Genomic DNA, 11,089 nt, shown 5'->3' on the forward strand with positions numbered 1-11,089 from the left:
TTATAATGGATATAATTATATTTAATAATTATCATCTTTTCTCTATTTTTATTAAACTAAAACATTTATTCTAGATGCCTTTTGAAAATATTTATAAAAGAGGCATCTAATTTTTAATATTTACAAAAAGAGCAACCAAATTTAAAAATAATTCAATTAAGTTCCTAGACTTAATGAAAATTCAAAATTGAGTTGCAACATAAAACTTAGATCAAAATTGGCCCTTTTATTTGAAAAACTAAAAATTTATTTTGTCGTTTACGAAATAATTTCTTGGGAAATTATGTGAAAATCAGTTCCCAAGAAAGATTGGAGAGGTCACAAGGGGTCCCGCTTAAGTTCCAATCTCCTAGATAGAATTTATTTAAACATACCAATCCCGAAAATATAACCTAAATCATTTATTTCAACAGAAGAACAGGAAAAATTAAATATCTAATAAAATGAACGAGATTTGATTTCGTTCAATTTTATCTCCCCAGTAATGCTTCAAACATTGAGCATTAACTCGAAAATTACCTCCATTACCTTAAAGTTCAACAACTCCGTACGGATAGGCTCGATGAATCATAAATGGACCAGACCAACGTGATTTTAACTTACCTGGAAAGAACCTTAATCTGGAATTGAATAATAAGAATTGCTGACCTGCTTCAAATTCTCAAACTTGAATGTGCTTGTCATGCCATTTCTTGAGTCTCTCATTAAGTAATTTGGCATTCTCGTATGAAGACATTCGAAATTCTTCTAACTCCTTAAGTTGAAGCATCCGTTTCAATTTGGCACTTTTAAGATCCAAGTTGAGTCGTTGGAGAGCCCAGTAAGCTTTCTGTTCTAACTCCAAGGGTAGATGGCAAGCTTTCCCAAAGACTAACCTATAGGGTGACATCCCTAAAGGTGTCTTGTATGTTGTCTTGTAAGCCCATAAAGCATCATCCAGTCTTTTGGACCAATCTCGTTGGTTCGGGCATGCTACCTTCTCAAGTATGCCTTTGATCTCCTTGTTTGCCAATTCAGCTTGCCCAGTCATCTGCGGATGGTAAGCTGTAGCGACCTGGTGTTTCACTCCATATTTATCTAATAACCATTTCAACCACTTGTTCACAAAATAGGACCCTTCATCACTGATGATGGCTCTTGAGGTTCCAAACCTTGTGAACACATGTTTCTACAAAAACTTCATTACAGCCTTAGCACATTTTTCGGATATGCCTCTGCCTCAAACCACTTAGACACATAGTTTGCTGCTACTAATACGTACTTGTGACCAAAAGACAGAGGGAAAGGACCAAGAAAGTTAATACCCCAAACATTGAATAATTCTACCTCAATGATGTTTGTTCGAGGCATTTCATTTCTGTTGGTGATATTTCCAACCCTTTTACATCGATCACAACTCTTTACGTATGCATATGCATCTTTGAATAATGTTGGCCAAATGAATTCGGTTTGCAATACCTTGGCTGTAGCACGTGAACCTCCGAAGTGTCCCCCACTAGGAGCTGAGTGACAATGGTATAAAATCTTATGTACTACATCTTCTGCCACGCATCTCCTGATCATTTGATCTACACAGTTTTTAAAAAAATACAGTTCTTCCCAAAAATAGTACTTCACATTGTGAAGAAAATTTTAATTTTGATGATACGTCTTATCAATCAGCATCAAACCACAAGCTAAAAAGTTAGCAATATCAGCAAACCAAGGGGTATTATGGACATGATTTACCTTCAGTATGTGTTCATCTGGAAACATCTCTCAAATTTGTATAAGAGGAGAGTTTCCTTCTTGCGGCTCCAATCTGGACAATGGTCTGCAACTTGGTTTTCCACTCCCTTTCAATCTTGAATTTCTAGATCAAACTCTTGAAGTAGAACTACCCATCAAATCAGTCTCGGCTTAGCGTCTTTCTTGGCAATTAAATACTTAATTGTCGAGTGGTCAGTATAAATAGTCATTTTGGTACCTACCAGATAAGATCGAAACTTGTCGAAAGCAAACACAATAGCAAGTAACTCTTTTGTTGTTACCGTATAATTCAGTTGAGCTCCTATTAGGGTTCGACTTGTGTAGTAGATGGGATGAAAAACATTGTTCCTTCGCTCGCCCAAGACAGCTCTGATTGCGAAGTCACTTTCTTTACACATCAATTCGAATGGCAAATCCTAGTCTGGTGTGACGATTATGGGTGTCGTGACTAATCGACTCTTCAAATCGTTGAAGGCTTTTAAGCATTCCTCAAACTTGAATATAGAGTCCTTCTCTAATAATTTGCATAAGGGTTTAGCAACTTTGGAGAAGTCCTTGATAAATCTTCGAAAAAAACAGGCATGGCCCAAAAAGCTCCTAACATCCTTTACAGATGTTGGAGGTGGGAGTTTCTCAATAACGTCTACCTTTGCTTTGTCTACTTTGATCCCATGTCTCGTTATTTGATGCCCTAGAACAACTCCTTTTCGTACCATAAATTGGTACTTTTCCCAGTTTAGTACGAGATTTGTTTCTTCGCATCGCCTTAGTACCTTAGTTAGATTGGCTAATCAGACATCGTAAGTATCTCTGAATACTAAAAAATCATTCATAAAAACTTCCAAATATTTCTCAACCATGTCAGTAAAAATAGACATCATACATCTTTGAAATGTAGCAGGTGAATTACATAAACGAAATGCCATGCGTCTAAATGCAAATGTACCGTACGGGCAGGTGAATGTCGTTTTGTGTTGATCTTTTGTTGCTACTGTAATCTGATTATACCCTGACTATCCATCGAGAAAATAGTAGTAATCTCGTCCTACGAGTATCCAACATCTGGTCCAACAATGGCAAAGGAAAGTGATCTTTCCTAGTCTCCTTGTTCAGCTTTCGGTAACTGATGCAAATTCTCCATCCCGTAACCGTTCTAGTCGGTATCAACTCGTTGTTTTTGTTCTCTACGACCGTGATGCCTCCTTTTTTAATGACTGTGATACCTCTTTTCTCGTTCTCTATCAACTCGTTATTCTCGCTTTCAATGACTGTGATACATCTTTTCTTTGGCACGCATTGGACCGAACTTACCCATGAACTATCTGAGATGGGGTAAATTATACCCGCATCTAACCACTTGATGATTTCTTTCTTGACTACTTCTTTATGATGAGGTTCAGTCTTCGTTGTCCATCAATCATCCCTTTTTCGCCATCTTCTAAGATAATCTTATGCATGCACACAGATGGGCTAATTCTGCGAATATTGGTTATGGTCCATCCGATAGCCATCTTGAATTGTTTCAACACCAGGATGAGTTTCTCTTCTTGCTTAGTAGTTAGTTCTGCGAAAATAATCACAGGCAGAGTAGAAGAGTTACCTAAATAAACATATTTCAAATGTGAGGGAAGTACCTTCAGTTCTAATTTAGGTGGCTCCCTACTTAAAGCTTTTGGTTGGGCATAATCCTTTTTCTCTAACTCCAAAGATTCAAAGTGGGATTGCGAATTGAATACCGTTTGATTAGCTTCTAACAAAGCTAAGTATTCATCCTACTCTTTATCATTTGGAGGATCTGATGTCAAAATTTGTTCTAGTGGGCCCTCAACATAATTGAGTTCCTTCTCCCGATTAAATCCTCTAAATCGGACACTGCAGAATAATCATCAATTGTGTCAGGAAATCGCATGGACTTAAAAACGTTAAATGTTACCTGATCATCCTTAACACACATAGTGAGCTCGCCCTTCAGCACATCAATAAGGGTCCTTCCTGTTGCAAAGAATGGATTTCCTAGGATGATTAGCACCTCTTTGTCTACTTCAAAGTCTAGAATCACAAAGTCAGTAGGAAAGATAAATTTGTCTACATGTACCAATACGTCCTCGATTTTTCCTTCTGGATGTGCTAAGGATCGATCTGCTAATTAAAGTGTAACCGTAGTAGGTCTAACTTCACCTATCCCCAACTTCCTAAATATTGGCATGGGCATCAAATTGATACTCGCACCCAAGTCACATAGTGCCTTACCACAATATGTTGCTCCAATATTGCAAGGTATGGTAAAACATCTAGGATCCTTCAATTTTGGGGGTAGTTTGTCTTGAAGATATGCACTGCATTCCTTCGTTAGGGCTACCGTCTCAAATTCTCCAAGCTTTCATTTTTAGACAGGATATCCCTCTTGAATTTGATGTAGTTCGGCATTTTTTCAAGTGCTTTAACCAACGGGATGTTGATATGAAGTTTCTTGAGAACGTCTAGGAACTTCTTGAATTAAATTTCCTGCTTCTGCTTCTAAAGTCTTTGAGGGTAGGGTGGTGGAGGTTTCTTTACTAGAACTAATTGATTCATTTTTTGTGGAAATTCTGCATCTAACGGAGTTATTGTTGATCAGAATTAGCTGGTTCAGAAGTTACCTTGCCAGATTTTGTAGATTCAATTTTCGATGAAACTGGAATTTCAATACAATGTGGAACTTCCTCTGAGTCTTGACCGTCAGCTGGCTCTATCTCAACTTCGACGGAATTGGGCTCTAAAGTCTTTCCACTCCTCAATGTTAACAGTTTACAATACTCCTTCCCTGGATTCCTCGAATTCTCCGTATCACTAGGTAAAGCACCTTGTGGTCAGTTTCTGAGTTCAGTTGCAAGTTGGCCCGCTTGATTCTCCAAATTCTTTAGAGAGGCATTATTGTTTGCCATGTATGCCTTCAATAGATTCTCTAGGCTATTGGATGGTTCAGCTTAGGTTGGTTTCTGAGCTTGTTGGGAAAAACTAGGTGGCTAGTCGATCTAGGTCGGACATAATTGTTACTGGTTCCTGCCTCTTGGTTACTCCAGGAAAAATTTGGGTGGTTTCGCCATGATGGGTTATGGAAAATTGGATTGCAGCCCTTGCCTTCCTCGATTTTTGTTCTGGTTACCCATGTAATACACAGATTTTGGGTTCGATGGACATTCTTCGAACAAATGTCCTTCCCCACAATAAACACAGGCTACATTTTCAAATTGATTCAGTGGTTGTGTTTCCAAACTATTACACCCATTAGTAGTAAGAATTTTTAACATTGAGGATATTGATGATACTTGAGATGCGAGTGAAGTAAGAGCGTCTACTTCATGTATTCCAGCAACTCGTCTTCCTAACGCAGGTCAATTGGTTGGCCATTGATAATTGTTGCTGGCAATCCTCTCAATGATTTCATAAGCCTCGTTTTAAGACTTAAAAAGGAGAACACCATTAGCAGAAGCATCCACTACCATCCACATGTGAGCATTGAGACCATTATAAAATGTCTCAATTTGTATGCAATGTAGGATTCCGTGATGACGGCACTTCCGTAATAATTCTATGTACCTTTCCCATGCCTCATACAATGACTCATCATCCATTTGTTGGAAAGCAGAGATCTCGTTCCTCAACTTAGCATTCTTGCTAGGTGGGAAGTACTTCATAAGGAATTTTTCTTCTAACTCTTACCATGTTGAAATTGAGTTTGGTGGTAATGAGTTCAACCAAGCTCAAGCTTTGTCCCTTAGTAAATATGGGAACAACTTCAATCATAATGCATCTTCGGGTACTCCGACTAACTTGAAAGAATCTCTCACCTCTATAAACAGTCTTAAGTGTAGGTGAGGATCTTCAGTAGGCATTCCATTGAATTGGCCCACTATCTGAAGCATCTGGAACATTACTGGCTTTAACTCAATTTGTTGTGCCTCAATTTTAGGTATCCTAATACCCAGATTAAGATCATAAAAGACTGGCACGACATACTATCTCAAAGCTCTATACCTATCATCAGTAATAAGGATAGGATTTTGAGCAAGGTTTGCGCTGTTTCCTTGATTAAGATTTTCGAAGTTCATCTCTTCAGTCCTTCTTTGACTTGCTTGTCTTCTTCGCTGTTGAAAAGTTCGTTCAATCTCAGGGTGTACAAAGAGTAAATTGATGATTCGGTAAATACTCATAAACACCTGAAATAATCACAAAAAAATTAACTAAGTTAAAATTTGAATAGAAAAATAAACCAAAATGCAAAACTAACAACTTCACAAATAATGACTTTTTTAAAACACAGTCCCTAGCAACAGCACCAAAAAATTGGAACGACGGAACTATGCAAGTGTACACAATTGCAACAAGTAATAAAGTGACAAGTAAATGTCGAGTTATCGTACCCACAAGGACTATGAAAAGAATTTTTTATGAATGCTATTTAAAACACTTTGGTGAAGAAAAATACTTTGTTTGGATAGGATGATTAAAAACTAAGATTTTAAACTAAGTAAACTAAATAAATAAATCTCAAATGCACGATTTCAAAATACGATTTTAATCAAGATGACATAATTGTATTAGATTAATTACATTTCTTAACTTAGAATTATTAAACTCGTGTTTATATTGTTACGAATAATTTCACGGCAACTCGGTAATTTGCTAACTTATGAACATACTCACGGACCAAAATCCATTTATCTCTTGACTATATCCATTTATCAATTCAATCGATTAAACAAATCTTAATAGGCAAATATGTTATTGCACATACATACTTATTAAATCAAAATAATCTCTTATACATATCCTTATGTCAATTCAAACAATTAACTCGATTTAATAAGCACATAAAAGACTATGTGAGGTAACAAAGTATCCTTACCTTGAAACAGTTTGATCACAATAATCTTGCAAGTTATGAAAGGCAAATTTATCGTCAAATATCATTGCTAATCTAACCCTCAGCTACCTTAGATCATTAAACATGCACTGATTAAGTATTGTGTCCATTAATTACAATTTCAATCCGTTTAAATAATTAATTCATTAGTTACCTAACAATTGTAATGTAAGAATAACTTAGTCATTATTTTACTTAATCAAGCATCTTACCGGGGCCTATAACAACACAAATACAATTTCAATAATTTTAACAAACGAAATGCAATCAACCTAACACGAATTAAATTCAAGCTAAATTTATTAAATTAACCATTCCAACAACATAAATATTCATAGATATGTTCAGCATAACAACAACAGAAATTAAAGAGATAGGGAACAAGAATCAAATCCGATGTTTTTCCGTGGCTTTACTAGTTTCTCTGTTCTTCCTTCTCTGTTGTCATCGTCGACCAAGGCTTCTATGAACACTTAATTTCTGCTCCAAATAGCTGATGAATGTCCCTTTCCTAAGAGGAGAAATCTACAAGAGAGCAAGGCAATTTTGGAATGGAAAAGAAGAGAGAAAGTGGAGAGAAGAGAGGAAAGATGTGAATGCTTGAGGTGTGTTTTCAAAATGACCAGCCGAGGGGGATTTTATAGCTGAGGAGGGCTGCTAAAAATAGCTAAAATTATCAACCAGAGAGCCCTCCCTTGGACGACCACTCATATGGCAAGGTTGATAGTTTCAAATTTGCTAATTTAGGCTTGGGGCAAATCTATAAAGCAACCAATTGTGGAGGGGTTTGGATACAACTTGAACAAGTCTTCAAGGGCCTCTTTTCAAGATGAAATGATCAGCTAATAAGCTTATTTTGGTTAGCTCTTAGGACGGTTTTTAGGCTGTCCATTTCTTGGCCGGTTCAGTTCACTCGGTTCAATTCAACTAGACCACTTTTTCATAATTAATTAATAATAATTTATTAACCCAAATTAAATTGGATATAAATTAAAATGAATTATATCATGAATTAATACATATAATTTTGGACCATCTTAGGCTGAAATTAGTTTGCCTCGATACTTCAAATTGCTTTTCGGTTTTACGCTTCTAGTAGTGTTTACCGAGCCATTTTTTGGCTTTTTGTGTTAATCTGTCGAAAATAACCAAAATTCATCAAAATTAATTATAAAATTAACTGAAATCCAACATGTTCATATTTTAAGTGCACTTTAATTATTTTGTAAAAATTATTTTTTTTCGACAAGAATTTTTTCGAAACTGTATGATTTTAACTTAAAAAGGGTATGTAAAAATGTGTAAATTTTGTGTTTCCACTCCTCATGACCTGTGAGCTCTGTGTTTAAGTAAGTGTTTTGAAACTATAATTTTTTGAAACTATTGGATATAATGGCATACCATAGAATTGTGAGTACTCACCTTTGTGTTTTGTGTTTTGGGTGAGATACTTTAGGACAAATTAGGAGAAACAAAGGAATGCCGAGCTAAGCTTCATTCAATGGGATATGTTGGTGTGTTTGGAGTGTTCTTAGCTTTATACTACACTTATGGGACATGTTAAGACTCTTGAAGTAAAGGTAAGGAGTTATAAGGAGATCCAATTATCCAATAGGAAAGAACATATGAATAAGATTGTGTTTTCTGAAATATTTTGTTTTATCATTTTAAGCTAATTGACAATGAGTATTTGCAAACCAGGCTTCGCGTAACTATGGCGAAGCCAGTTCATAGTTTAATGACCTTGCCAAAGCTTTTGTTTAACTTATGTTTTGTGCATCCTATGTTGTTTTTCTTTCCTGTATATTCACTAAGTTCGTAAGACCTCACACACTCCTTTATAAACACTGCAGTTAGTTAGATCACAACGCGTGTAGCGGTGAGACGACTGATCCAGGTGAAACATAAACACTGGAAAGGTAGTTTCACACCCCATTTTTTTATTGATTAATTTTTCAATTCATAAACAAGCTATGAGTAGTCAAGTGGTTAAGTGCTTAATTAAATTCCTAGAGATCCTAGGTTCAATTCCCCTTACCCACATCTTTTTTTTTTAATGTTGGCATTTAAAAAGGGGTTAGTCAACCCCCTAGCCATTCAACCTATAGTTTCCATGCTTGGGAAAATTCTTCCCATGTTTGCATGGTCAACTTTCCCTTAATAGCCCTCTTTTCACTCCTATGATCCCCTTTTCATGCCATTGTCCCATCAACATACCATTTTGCCTTCCTTACCATAATGTGCCGTCCAATGCACCTCTAGACAATAATCATACTACTTTTTTTTTTCATTTTGTACTCCTCATTTTTTCTTTCATTTTCACCACCTAAATCACCTATTCTCTTCCTTTCTCCTCCACCTTACCACCACTAGAAGTCACCAAACCACCACTTCACCACCGCCACGCCATCGCCATCAACCACCACCGAGTTTCTCCATTTTCTCAATCTTTTCTACTTGTAATCAATTTTCTAATCATTCAATTTTAGTATTTTGATGTTAAGAGGGATTTAATCACATCCTATTTTCTAATCCATCATTTTATATTTTTGTTATGCTCTATCTAGTTGCTAATCCTGCTCCCTAACCGGTTCATCGTGGGAAGTTGTTGAGCCCCTATCCTTTCGATATTGCATAAGTATTGAAGATCCTTCGTTCACAATATTTTCTTGTACTTTTATATTTGATTACAACGATCTAATGTTATGATTTATTGTGCATTCGTGAAGTGATATTCATAAATCTCAAATCCAAACCCACTTTTTGGAACAGTGTATTTTGGATTCGTACCCCACTTAATCACAAAAATGAGAGTTATTCATTAAAATAAATTTATTCTGATGCGATATGAAATTTGTTTCTACCTAAGGACTCAAGAATCAATCTCCTCCCTTAGAGTTGGAAACAAAGTTGTTATCCTCAAAATTTGCAAAATCAGGTGTGGGGATTTATTTTTTTAAAATATATGATATTGTCGTTAATCATAAAAATATGAAAGTACCAAATAATTGTGTAAGAAATATTCTGAAAAGTGAAAACAGGCAAATACACTAAGTCTTCAAATGGATTAATAAAATCAAATAAAAAAGAGGGTTCCAAGTAAGTGAATCTGAAACTACAGATCTGTGATATTTTTGTATGTTATTATACAATTTTCTGTTAAACATGATGATTTATGTTTTCCTAATACTCATGTAATATGATATATGGTGATATTGGATATGCATGTAATATAATCATGTCACTAATTTATTGGTATTTTGATTCGCGTGTTAAGCGTGCTATTATTCTGATTATGATTCACATGTTAAGCATGCCACTAGTCTGAGTTTGATTCGCATGTTAAGCATGCCACTATGTTAAATCGTAATAAGATCTTATTCGCATGTAAAGCATGCCTACTGAAAATTTTGTTCTAGATTCCATATCACATGCATGGGGTTGGGATAATTTTGTATGGAGGTAGATTCTGGCAGTTTAATAATCTGGTGATTCTAGTGGATTAACCACACTATCTGGCAGTATATCTACATTATCTGGTTGCTCGACCATAATATTTTTTATGGCAGCTTATATGGGATATTTGGTGGCTTGGCCACATTATTGGCATGTTATTGGATGGACGAGTTCTGGGGAACTCATTATGGTGTGTAGCGGAGATGGGTAGGAAATGTTTTCTAAAAAATCTACACTGTTTCTGAAAAAACGTTGCATTGACATCATCAATATGCATATTAATAATGTGATTTTCTGGTTGTATATTTATATATATAATCTATTAAATTGATGAGATTCTATCTTAAATGTTGTTGCTATGATATGTGACCCACACTGGGCTTTAAAAAGCTCACCCTTTGAGTTTCTGATTTTTTAGATAATAATCGAGGTTAAGACCTGGGCTCAGCTTTTGGAGGTGAACTCAGAAATTTTCAAATAAATTATAATACTTTAATACTTGGTATTTTGGGATTGTTTTTTATTACTTTGGACTGTGGCTTGGGACTTTCCTTTTGGATTTTGGTTTTTGGATGACATTGCATGATTAGAAATTTTAAAACTATCACCTAAGACAATTTGTAAAATTTGTGGGAAAACTGATTTTTCAACTTAATGACAATCTCAACTCAACGATCGTATTTTCAAACTCAATACTTTGTTTTCGAAACACCACACTACCTACTCATTAAACTGATATTTTACAAGATATGTCAAAACTACGATTTCAAACAATGAGTAAGATTTAGCTATGTTATTTTCTACTGCGACATTTTCTTGAAATATGATGTTTTATGTAAACCTTCCATACTCGAGCTTTCTAAAGATAAACGGTTTCAACAAATTATTTTCAAAAAGGAATCTGTAGGCAATACCTAGCTTTTCTTAAACAAACCAAAGTGACATTTTAAAAATTATGACGATTGTCAAGAGAAAGTA

General features: G+C 35.4%; 1 non-coding gene across 1 annotated transcript; it reads left to right on the plus strand.

The window, feature by feature from the left end:
* The first annotated feature begins 5,289 nt into the window (after positions 1-5,289).
* On the plus strand, positions 5,290-5,396 carry LOC128039423 (small nucleolar RNA R71). The gene has a single exon (XR_008193926.1). It is a non-coding gene; the product is annotated as a small nucleolar RNA R71 (small nucleolar RNA).
* Positions 5,397-11,089: the final 5,693 nt, after the last annotated feature.

The sequence above is a fragment of the Gossypium raimondii genome, chromosome 2, assembly GCF_025698545.1.
Source record: "Gossypium raimondii isolate GPD5lz chromosome 2, ASM2569854v1, whole genome shotgun sequence".
Classification (NCBI taxonomy): domain Eukaryota; kingdom Viridiplantae; phylum Streptophyta; class Magnoliopsida; order Malvales; family Malvaceae; genus Gossypium; species Gossypium raimondii.